Source organism: Tenrec ecaudatus, chromosome 7 (assembly GCF_050624435.1).
Source record: "Tenrec ecaudatus isolate mTenEca1 chromosome 7, mTenEca1.hap1, whole genome shotgun sequence".
NCBI classification, from domain to species: domain Eukaryota; kingdom Metazoa; phylum Chordata; class Mammalia; order Afrosoricida; family Tenrecidae; genus Tenrec; species Tenrec ecaudatus.
The window spans coordinates 78,977,220-78,990,216 of record NC_134536.1 but is presented as its reverse complement, the minus strand read 5'-3'; positions in this window follow the sequence as shown (position 1 = coordinate 78,990,216).

The window sequence follows — 12,997 nt, the reverse complement described above, 5'->3', positions numbered from 1 at the left end:
ATCATTTTACCCATATTAATGTAAACTTCTGTTTTTGTCTGCTAATGAATAATTAATAAATCTTGACATCTTAGAAAGATCCTGGTTGGAAATTTGGAATTTCTCACTATCATTAAATACCAAAATGATTGCAAGACAAGATTGAGAGATATATAGACTTATTAAGCAAATCTAAAAATAGCATATCTTCAGAATATAATAATAACATTTAGCAAATTATCAAAATACCTATTTTACTCTCTCACATATTAGGTTTTCATATGTTTTGATCATTTCAAATTCAAGCAAAGTATTTGCACTAAAAGGGCTGGTGAGCTCATTCTTACATATTTAGATTTTTATTAAATCCTGAGTTACTATAGTACTGAAAAGATGAAATTTAAAATAAGACAAATCCACATTTAAATCTAAATTAAATAATGAGCAACTGTACAATCCTATGTAAGCTCTTTAGAGTCACTTGAATGCATTTCCTTTATATATAAGTGAAAATAAAATAACATCCAGTGTAAAGGCTATGGAAGCTAAGTAAGACACTCAAAGTAAAGTTTCCAGAAGATAGCAGAAATTTAAATACAGTAACAATTATTATTATGTGTATTTATTTTTAAATAATTTATATCATCAACTAATATGTTGTTCTGCTATTAGCCTAATATATATTTATTTGCTAACTTTTTACTTAGAAATTTCCATTTAGTTGAATGATTAAATATACCCAACATGCTCCTATATGACCTTGAAATAACAAAATAACTAATTAAAACTACAATTGTGACAAAAATCATAATAGCTGGCAGAAAAAAAAAGAGAATCTAGTATTAGACCATAAAGTGAGTACATCTTTATTATAGAAAGAAATTAATCTGGACTGACATAATATACGGAACAAAGAAATAATTATGAAACACTATTAGGTTTGTGCTTATAATTTACAATTATAGAACAATATAAAAATATAAATTATTGCAAATTTATTGCAAGTCTCAAAATTTTAACCTTCCTAAGGAAATTCTATATTTATTTTCATTTAACATTGAATAGAATGAACGCTATAAAATGTATCCAATTTGTTCTAAGTTGACACTATTAAAATATGTATAAGTATACATAATAAATAGTCACATAATTTTCTCTTTTGATATAATGAAATAGTATGTTTATATCAACGTATGTTCTTCCATCACTTTAATATAGTTCTATCCCACATGGTAGAGGGTTCTGGTGGCTCAGTGGGGAAACACTGGGCTGCTGACAAAGAGTTAGTGGTTCAAGCCTGTCAGCTGATTCTCAAGCCGGCAAGGAGAAAGACTTGACAGTGTGTCTGCTACAATGGACAGTCTCAAGAAGCCAATGCAGTATTTCTACTCTATCCTTTAAAAAAAAATCATTTTATTGGGAGCACTTACAGATGTAACATTCTGTGTTCAATCACATCAAGCAGTATTGTACAATTGCTACCACCAACAATTTCAAAACATTTTCTTTCTTCTTGAATTACTTGATTTCAGCTCCACTTTAATCCCCTCCACCCACCTTATTTTTATTTAGTTATAGTTTGACACAGCTTACATCACACAATATATCAATTTACATAAAATTTGCATATATAATCACATGCGTACATAATATTGTTGGCTCCCCTTGAGTGGGGTTATACAGCATCAGTGCTATCAGCAGCCCCACCCCCTTCTATTCCCTCAGTGAAATATTACTCCTGTTACTGTTTCTGAAGGGCTATCTGTCTTGGCTCACATGTATCGAATGATCTTCATTATACAAATGAGCATACACAAGTATAACATGATTAATTAGGTAAAACAAACAAAAATCATAATAGTAAGGTTAGTAAATATTAAAGACTTAGAGGATAGTTATGTGCTTTTATCATTCCTTCCCTGTGGCCCTCCTGAGGGGGACTGTCCAATTAACTTGCAAGTGGGTTTTGGGTCTCCACTACATCCCCACCCCTTCAGATAAATTTGATTGCTTGGTTTTGAACTTCTGAAACCTCTTTCCCTCAACACCTCATGATCCTACATGGTGACGTGCTTCTTCCACATGGGCTTTGTTGCTTCACTGTTAGATGGTCACTTGTTTGACTACAGGCCTTTAAGACCCCAGACGCTATATCTTTTAATAGCTGGCACTATCAGCTTTCTTCACCACATTTGCTTAGCACACATTTAACCAACCCACTGGGAGGACATTATTTATATCTCCACAGAAAACGGAGAGCAAGAGTAGATCTCATTCTGGACAGTCCTTGAGGGCAATGTTCCTGCTTGGAGCAGCTTGTTCCCAGGGCTGGCCTCAGCTCAAGATGTGAAATTTCTTTTTGTTTTTGGTATTCATCTATACAAGATAGGTAGGAGAGGCAATCTTATGGAGAAAGTGACAGAACAGATGGTTCCTGGGGGGTATGGGAGAGAGGAGGCAGGGTGAGAGTTGTGAGTCTACTCTATCCTTAAAGGTCACTATGCGTTGGAATCAACTAGTTGAAAATGTGTTGGGATTATTTATTTATTTTATACAAATCAATTCAGATTTCTTTTTTCAATTTCACTAATTAGATTACTTACTTATTAAATTTCTATACTGAGCAAATAATCAGAGAAACTGGATTATATGAAGAAGAATGTGGCATCAGGATCGGAGGAAAGCTTATTACCAACCTGTCAATGACACAAGCATACTTGCTAAAAGTGAGGATTTGTAGCACTTGATGAGGAAGATCAAGGATTACAGACTTCAGTATAGATTACAATTCATTGTAAAGAAAACGAAAATCCTCACAACTGGACTGATATGTCATGATAAACAGAGAAAACATTGAAATTGTCAAGGATGTTAGTCTTGTTTGGATCCACAACCAATGCTCATCAAACAGCAGTCAAGAGATCCAATGAAGAATTACATGGGTTAAGTCTACTGCACAGGGCCTCTTTAAAGTGTTGTAAGCAAGGAGGTTACTTTGAGGACTACAGTGTGACTGACCTAACCATTGTATTTTCAAGTGTCTCAGACACATGTGAAAGTTGGACAGTGAATAAGAAGACAGAGAAAAATGGATGCATTTTAAGGTGAAAGATGAAGCATATTAGAAGTACTATGGACTGCCAAAAGGGAAAAAAAATTTGCCTTGGAAGAAGTACAACCAGAATGCTCCTTAGAAACAAGGATAGCCAGATGTAGTCTCACATACTTTGTATATGGGGTCAGAAGGGACCATCCCTAGAGAATGGCATCAGAATGGGTAAAGTGGTCCGGCAATAAAAAATGGGAACGCTTTCCACAAGATGGATTTACACAGTAGCTACATAAATTGGCTCACACTTAACACCCATTATGAGGCTAACACAGAACCACAGCATTTCATTCTGTACTATCAGTGAGATGTATCTAACAGCAAATAGTTCACTGTAGGGTGAATTAGCATATTATGATCATATTGATTTTTATATTAAATATTTTGCCATTTATAACTTTATCGTATATTAAATTGTATGTGCTTGATATATTTTCTTGATGTTCTATTACATGACATTGTGCTGAGATTGTTAGATTCCTCAGTGGAAATCCCTCGGTCCTTCGCTTTGTGAGAGAAAGAGTTTACACTGAAGTCTGGTTTGTGATCCAAGTGAGTTTTTATCAAGGATAGAAGTTTCACATTTTACACAGGCACACTCAGGGCACTTCACACCCACGTATGGGGACCTGATGCCAGAGAAACCACCGCTGGAAAAGAGGGCAGTGGGCTCCAGATGCTGGATTTTTACTCAGCTCCCCATCTCCGCTGGAAGGCATGGTCTATGGTACTGGTTGACCCTGCCTGGCCTAGATCGGGCCCTCCCAAGTGTACTCCCTTCTGCTCTCAAAGGCCTGGATTTGTGCATGCCCTCTAGCTTCTATTAGCTCCCAACTTCCTGTAAGAGGGGGGGCAACCTTGGCATGTAGATGGCCAACCCCTGGTCTGCTTTCAGCTACCTGACAACATGCCTTGTCTTTTGCTAAGAGACATCAATTCTGAAATTCTTTAATCTTGTTTCCTCCCCAAGACTATTTGTCTCCCAATAGAAAAACCATGTTTTGATTTCTTTGTTGTGTCTGTTATATTATGGCTAGTAGAATTTCTTTATTCTTGGCATATGCTCATGTAATTTGTAGTAAACCTTTAATATCTACTATCATAAGAAGTATTAGAGAACAATTTTATAAGGCTGTATATCTTGATTAGTCCTGTGTGTTTAAATGATTACTTAACTTATACAGAATATTATGTAGAAAATTGATTCCCTCTAAGAATATGGAAGCCATTGTATTCTTATTCTAGACTCCTAAGTTGCTACGGATATGTTCAATACTATTACAGTTTTTTTGTTGTTTTATGTTATACTAACTAGTTCCAAAACAAAACAATATTTCAACTCACTGCCATTGAGTCAGTTCTGAATCACAGTGACCCAGTATGATAAAGGTCAACTGATCACGTGGATTTCCGAGGCTGTAAATCTCTACTGCAGTGGCCGGTGGGTTTGAACAGCTGACTTGCAGTAAGTAACATAATATATAGCTCTGTATAACATACATGTGTGTATGTCGTAGCTCTTTGTTTGTCCTGAAATATTGTATCTTTATTTTAAATGTCTTAATTTCTCCTGTCTCTTACTCTAGTTTCTCTTATTTGAAACTTATTAATAAAGCATCGATTTTTCCTGGGATAAACATTTAGTTTGTTTTTTGTTTTTTTTTTTAATTTCTATGAACCATTTTTTTCCCTTATGTTCTACTTTCTGGAGAATTCCTGATCTTGAAAACCTTCTCTTGAATTACTCAAAGGACCAATTTCGTGTTGTTTGTGCTTTCTTGTTCTCATTTATTTCATCTTTTCATAGCGCTCTATTATTTCATGTAAGGAATGGCTTATCTCTCAAATTACTGTTGTGATTAGTCATTGAGTTGATTCTGATTGTGGTGACCATGTACGCAGAGTAGAATGGGTTTTCAAAAGTAGAATGCGACTTTATCGAAGCAAATCACAAGATTTGTCTTCCGAGGCACCTCTAGATGTGTCTGAACCCTAATCTTTTGGTTAGTAGTCTAGCATTTCACCTTCTATGCCACACAAAGAGGCCCTAAAAATGTACATTTAAAAAATTGCTTATTCTGTTGGGCATTTCTTTATTCCCCTCAGTGTTAAAAGAAGTGAGGTGATCACGACGATTGTAACTTCAGCGAACTGCCAGTCAATTGGCTCATCACTCGGGTATGTCCGGTATTGCTCCTTGTGCCCAAATCCATTAACTGTGAGCCTCTGCGGGATGTCTTTTTCCTTTCTTTTCTTTTTTTACACTTTATTAGGGACTCATACAACTCTTATCACAATCCATACATATACATACATCAATTGTATAAAGCACATCCGCACATTCCCTGCCCCAATCATTCTCAAAGCATTTGCTCTCCACTTAAGCCCTTTGCATCAGGTCCTCTTTTTTTTCCCCCTCCCTCCCCGGGGATGTCTTTTAATATTCATAGTTTTATATAATGAAAACTGCTTATATGTTTGTTTAATGTTTGCCAAAGTCACCTGGTTTTCTTGACCAACATTAAATGGATTTATTTCAAATTTCTCATTTTGCCTGGTATATAGTTGCTAATTGTGGGAATAAGTCATTTTTGCTGTATACCTTTGGTCTTCTTTTTACGTTACATAGTATGGTATCCAAAAAGCCTGATCTGTTCAATTATATTTATGAATAGACATCTAGGTGAATTTCATTAGTCTTAGGTCCAAATTGACTCAATGGAAGTGACATTAAGTGGGTCTACTCAACTACTAACCAAAAGATTGAGGATTTAACCCTGTGAGAAATGCCTCAGAAGAAAGGCTTAGTGATGCGCTTCTGAGAGGTCACACTCATGGAGCTCAGGTTCACTCTGTGATTGCCATGAGTTAGAATCTACTTTATGGTAGATGATAAAAAGTTGGTTAATATACATAATTATTGTGCTTTATCCTCAGGGGTTTATCTGCTGGGGTTTTTTTTGTCTGATTGGAAAGGGCTGTAGAATTCTGCATATGTGGCCTCGTCATATGAACTGTCAATATTTATTTTAGGGTCACAATGAAAAGACCTCAAATATTGAGTACATCATAAAGTTCAATGAAGTTTCTTCATAGGTCATTTTTTTTTGTTTTGTGTTTCTATGTGTGTGTCTTTATTTTGTTTTGTTTTTTTCTATCTTATTTTCAATTCATTTTTTTTGCATAGGCAAGGTAAGCTCAATCTCTATTCTGCACACTAAAATTCTTACACATATATTCAGATACTGTATAGACTTTAGAAAAATTATTCTAGTTTTATGTTGTCATGAAGATTGAAAAATGCTTACCAGTCACAATGCATGACTGAAGTAGGGAAAACCAGGAGAAGAGTATTGGAGAGAGAGTATTAAACAGCCCTGGTTTTACTGAGCACTCCAAGGTTACTTTATCAAATGTATCCAGTCCCTGCTCCTGGTGCCTCGTATCTCTCATTAAAACCTACCATTTTCACCTTAGACTTCTGCTGTATGTGTTCTTGGGAACATTCTCACTTATCATCCAATGTAGTCCACACAGTTTCCTTATTGTAAAATTGTATCCTCCATGGTCATTGATCTCATCTTTTCTTATAATAGCTTTACTGTTGATGTACTTACTCTCTTTTCATATGTTTATTCTTAATTTATTGTGTTGAGCCTACTATGTTAAAATCATATGTAAGTCTGCAACTAGTTGTGTAAATGCGGCAAGTATCTTGTTTTTAATATTAATTTGGTATTGGTTGGGAATTAATACATATACTCACATTACTCCATAGTTCTAGCATGTCCAGCATAATTGTGCATGTGCTGTCACAATTTCCAAACATGGACTGCTTGACATCATCTCCCCTTCACCCCACCACCACCATGGTGCCCTTTACCCTCCCAGAACGTCTTCTACTTGCTTTCTCTTTAGGTTCATCAACCCTGTTTCATATACCAAAAAATGTTAAAAAACATATAACACAACTTCAAGAGGGCAACCCCAATGACCTAATATGTTTGGGATGCACCCTAATACACAAACAAAAACCAAACCAAAAATACTGAAAAATTTGAAAACCAGATCAGGTCCAGCATGCTTCATAATGGGGATCTGCTGACAAAGTTGAACTGTTCAAGTGGTCGTATGCCTAAGATCTTTCCTAATTTCTGTGTTTTAATTCACTCAGAGATGAAAAAGGAGGAGACGAAAATTCAATACCCTCCATATGGATCAAATGAAGCTTCTTTATCCATTAACTTTCTAGCCTACTCTCCATAATACTCCATTCATACCACGTGTGTCTGATTCCCTCGGGATGAGCATATTTTCTGTCTTCAATCCTGTGATGCATTGTTTTCCGCCTTGAAATGTCTTTTGCCTTAACTTTGTAAACTTCAACTCAATCACCGTGTATGAGTCTGCTCAGGGTAAATTACACTAAAATCCCAAACTGGGTGAGATGCTCCTCCTTTTATTTTTTTAACAATAGCACCCTATTTGTTTCACATTATATATAATTATCATCACCCTATATTGTTCATTGCTTTGATTTTCACAATACTTTATAAGCTCCTTAAAAGAAGGGTCTGTATTTATTCAGCATTTTTTCAGAGCTTCTGAGAGTTCTTGTTACACAGGCACTGATGGTAGTATAATGAATGCATACTTCATAGAATTATTGTCAGAAGGAAATGAGATTAAATGTGTGAAAATACCTGTCATGGCACAATACTCAATAAAATACTGTTGTTCCTTCATCTGTTATTATTTTCTGTCTAATAGTGCCCCCAAATAAAAGGCATGCTTCTCAATTTATGATGCATTAACTGGATTTAAGAGAATATATTTGGTTATGCAATATCCACTGCGAGAAATCTTCGCCTAAGTAAAGGTAGCGACGAAGAATAGAACTTCAATGTGGAATAAGGCTATGGAAAATTGAACATTCATTTACTTCCAGCGAATAATTATTCAGATCAGAAGAGCCTGGAGTAATTCTGACCCCCCACAGAGTGTCCAAGTCCGTCTAGACTTCTAAACGACAGAACATTCCCTCTTTGCATCTAGACTATGGCGATCTTACAAAGATAATCAGTGTTCCTCAGCACTGACCTAACTTGACACTACACTCTAAGGTGACCCATTTAAAAATAAAAAATACTGCAAGCACTCCAACACAACATTGCACTGTTTCTAGAGGTTTCCCTAGGAACCCATAGTGAGTTCACACACACACACACACACACACACACACACACACAAATGAATCCATATGTACATACTTGGAGGCCAATCTCATGAATCCTGCCAATTCAAAGAACCATTGAAATCCACAAATCAAACTGGAGGAGGATGCAGATTGCAGCTTTAAAAATTATGTATTGTTTTCACATTGGGGAAAAAAAGTTTAAAAATGGAAATAGTTACTACTGAAGAATGTATGTTCTTCAAGGTTCATGCAATTTCAAAATAGGATATCAAACCTATTTTAAATACCTATCACTTAAACGTAGAGTTCTATCATTATATTAATTTGGAAGCAATATGTTTGATAAAAAAATTTTCAGATTATAAAATCTTAATGAAACATTCTGATTTTCATTATAAACTAATCTCCATAATATACTCATATTAATATCCTGAAATATATATTACTAAAAAGATTGTTATGAAACTACCAACTGTGCTTAAGAATTAAATTTTATTTATGATCAATCTATAGCCATTTGTAATTGATGCATTGCTGATTTTCAAATAAAATTAGTTATTGTGGTAGTTACATAATCTGGTGTCAACTTGAGACTATTAAGAGTGAAGGGGTGGAGTTTAGCCTGTCAATCAGGCCGCAGTTTAATGACGTTATTTGGAGGTGCTACAGAGATAAATAGCTCACTGGAGGCGGGCTGCAGACACTCTCCCCGTGAGACATTTCTGTTGAGAAGCCACATGGAGCTATACTGATGGCAGCCAGAGCCTTGGAGCTGGAGAACCACGTGGAGACCCACACCAGCACTAAGATGCTTTCATTGTCCCTGAATCCACAAGACTTTCCACTCACTGGCCTGTAATTTTGCTGCATTTGGCACATGGCTGTGGGAGTTTAAAAAGGAATTTATGAACTAGTATTGGACATATGGGCTGACATCAGATTTATGGACTTGATGGCTGGGATGTTTCTTAATACATAATTACTCTTTATATAAAGCTCTTTCTTATACACATGTGAGTCTCCGGAATTTGTTCTCTAGTCTACCCAGACTAACACAGTGATCATTATAGGGCAACTTGTACCTTAAAGTTTATTTCCAATAATACATGTCATTTTATAAATGCAAGCAATGCATTTAATTTAATAATGTACTTTACTATTCTTTGTTCAAATGAATATTTTCATTTTTGACACAAATGATTCAATTTCAAGATTAGCTAACTTTTTTTGAAATATTAGCTAACTTTGTAACCATTCACAAAATACATAATGAACACATCTGATATCCTCTGTTAGCTTTGGGAATAGCTACGTTCCCAGGTTAGAGAGAGATTTGTCTTTTCTGGCTTTTGTTCTCTTGAGTTCTGCAAAAGCAGTTTCATCATTTATCCTCCCACCATCCATTTTCCTAAGAAAGAAATAGTTCTCTCTCTTATGTAAGTCTATGCTTATGAAATTCAACAATTCTTTTTCTAAGAGCTGTGTTGTTGGCACACATAAATATACCCCCCAAAAATGACTTAGGGGTGTTCTTTTACCTCCTCTAATTTCCCAACAGGGGATAAGAATCAAGATCATCATCACATGCTGATTAGGAGACAATGATATATCATTTGTTCTCCTCCAAAGATTTTACCAATTCTGACACAAAGTGTCACTCCCATGGTACTATCTACTTATCTACTTATCTTCAGGGTTCCACGACCCATTGCAGTGGTCACACAATTACTATTCATGATTCTGAGCAATTTTTGTTTGTTTGTTTTCAGGGAAGTTAATGAGTTACAGCTCAGGAGCCAAAGTACTGAAGATACAGCAGTTAGATCTCTGCACATGTTGGCCTCTCAGCCACATGACCCAGGAGCCCCTGTTCTGCTGGACCAACTGTTACAGAACGTTGTTATCTCTGACCCTAGGTGCTCACTTTGCCAAGAGGCTTGGCCCCTACCCTTACCTCCCTTGGTCAACAAATGAAGCCTTCATTGACACGCTCCCAGGTTTTGAAAAGAACTGTGCCCAGGGGACACCTCATCCCACCTGTAAGGCCTTTGCCTGTTGGCAGGCACTTCTTGTTCTCGGTGGACTGGGAAGCGCTTGTACCATCTCCTGCTGTTTCCCTGCTTCTGCTGCCTCTTCTGCTGGCATTTTGTTCTGCCACTGGGCCCTTGCCCCTCACTGTACCTACTCGCAGCTCTCTGTTTCCTGAACTGAGCAGCTTCAGTGAGGGAAGAAGCCCAGGTCATGCTGCACTCTTGGTTCTTCTATCTTGATTGTTGTGAAATAACCCTTTCTACCTAAGCTTAGCATGATGACAAACCTGACCAAATCCCGCGTTGAATCTATACAATGCACCTTATTTGCATGGTCCCATCCCACAGAGTTGCCATGAACCTTATCTGCCTCATTAGCAAGCTACCTAACCCCCTTGCTGGGCCATATGTACCTCATATTTGCTTCATTCTATCCAATCACTTGGGGGAAATTACAAAGACAGAGGTGGGGGAGGGGCCTTAACATATAAGTCATCCAACAGAGCTCCTCCTAAACAGTATTGTCTTTGATTTTTATCATTTAAAAAAATCAAAATGAATCACTATTATATTTTAAACACGTGATTATGCATTGGGATTCAAACCACAAGGAAAGCGGTTCAAATCTGCCAGCTACTATGTGGAAGAAAGATGAGGCTTTTTAACTCCCTTAAAGAGTTACCATCTCAAAAAAAAAAAAAAAAAGCTGGAGTCGGGGGAAGTGCTACAGTCTCAAAATCCGACAGGAGCAGTTCTCCACTGTTCTACATATTTCTGTGAGCTGGGACCTGCCCAATGGAAGTAAAATGGGCTTCTGATTTTAATTTCACAAGCATGCTCCTAGATACTTTCATGCATTAGGGTTCTTAATTCATCAACAAATCTATTAGGTTGTATTTATTTATCCTCCCTTTAGGGAGGGATGATATTAAAAGATCTGTATATTTCCATAATACATCCTTGTCATGTATTGGACTTAATTTTGGACTTAAAATGTAAGCCCAGCTACACCATCACATGGATCCTCTCCTGACCACAATGAGGGCTCTTGAATAGCAGGGATTGTTCTAGGTGGATTCTCAATCTCCTCTAGCCTGCAATCCTTAGCTTATTGCTCGGAATTAGGCAACTTTAAAAGGGTAGGGGGGGGGACTTGTGTTTTCTAAGCATTTTATCTTTTTTCCCTTTAACGCGCAGGAATGTGGTAGCTTCCAGGAATGTGGTAGCTCCTTGTTAGGAACAGGGCTTTCTACACCTGGTAAAGATTGAAATTCTCAGAAACCACAGAGGCAGTTCTCCTATCTATAGGGACCCCGTGAGTCAGAATTGACTCAATGGAAGAGTGTTTCATTTTTTGTTTGCTTGGTTTAACAGACCTGCATGTATATATTCACCTTGCTCTATCAGTAATAATTTTTAAAGTGCAAAAGAATTTTAAGATGATAGTTTAGCAGCTGTTTCAACAATAATTTTGAATATTGTTCAAAACTGATCTCCACTCATTTTTGAGAGAACGGCATGGGAGCCACCTATGACCTCCTCTGGCCACACAATGAAAAGGTCAAGGATGATCAACACAAAACAGAAATCAGACATACCTCCTCCCTTCACCCTTCTTTTATCCTGTTTGACACCACCAACCTCCACTCCCATCTCCCCAGGCACTCTGTTTCATTGCTGGGTGTGATCATCCATTGCAATGGTGACACAGAACTCAAAGTCAACATTTAGAATCATGGAAGTCCCTAAGGGAAGTTAACAGATTGCTACAAGTCAGGATCATCAGTAACCATTAAGGATAGATATTTTGTCCACAGCCATGCCTGTTCTTAGCTAGCAGCTGAGTCTCTCTGGTTCTCAGCCTCTCAACTCTGTGGTTCCTTGGCCTCTGCCTCTATGAGTCAGATAGTCTGCCGGCCCTCTGCCTCACTGCCCGTGGTCTTTGCAGCTTGGCTCCTCTGCTGTTTATGCAAGCGTCCTCTGCTGCCTCTAGTCCATTCTCAAGGTCAGGATGAAACCTCAGATGTGTACCACTGGGGCGCTTCTTCCTTGCTAATCAACGGAATCTCTCTGTTCCTTCTTCTGAGATGTCTCTCTTATGCAGAGAGGAATGGCAATATTGGCTAAGATCAGAGTAACACATGTGCAATTGCACGGACATACCAAATAATTTGGTGGGAGGATAGAAAAAATGGAGACAAGAACCATAAGTAATTAATTTCAGGCCAGCACAATGTTCTACTCCCTAATCCTCATCCTTTTGTCTCTTTTCTACTCCTTTAGAGTCTACTTGTTTTACCTAGTTTCTCTTCCTCTTCATTTTCACTCATTCTGTTTTTAATAATTGATTACAAATATATTAGTACTTTAGTCTTATTACTTTTTGTTTTTTAAACATTTAGGCAAACAGAATCTTTATAAGATATCATGTATTTAAAATAACTAAATGTATTGTTTAAAAAAATCTTTACTAGGTCTTGAGCATTATGATTCCTAGATATTCCACCAATGGTTTATAGGAGAAGAAATGTAATTTATTATTTTATTTCATCCTGAAATTTTGCCATGTACTGCCAAATAGATCCTGGAAATCTGAAGTTAGGTGAAGGTCCTATGGATAGTTCTAGCCTAAGGTGTTAGAGCAGAAAAACGCATGTACTTCCAAGCTGAAGATGGTAAAGG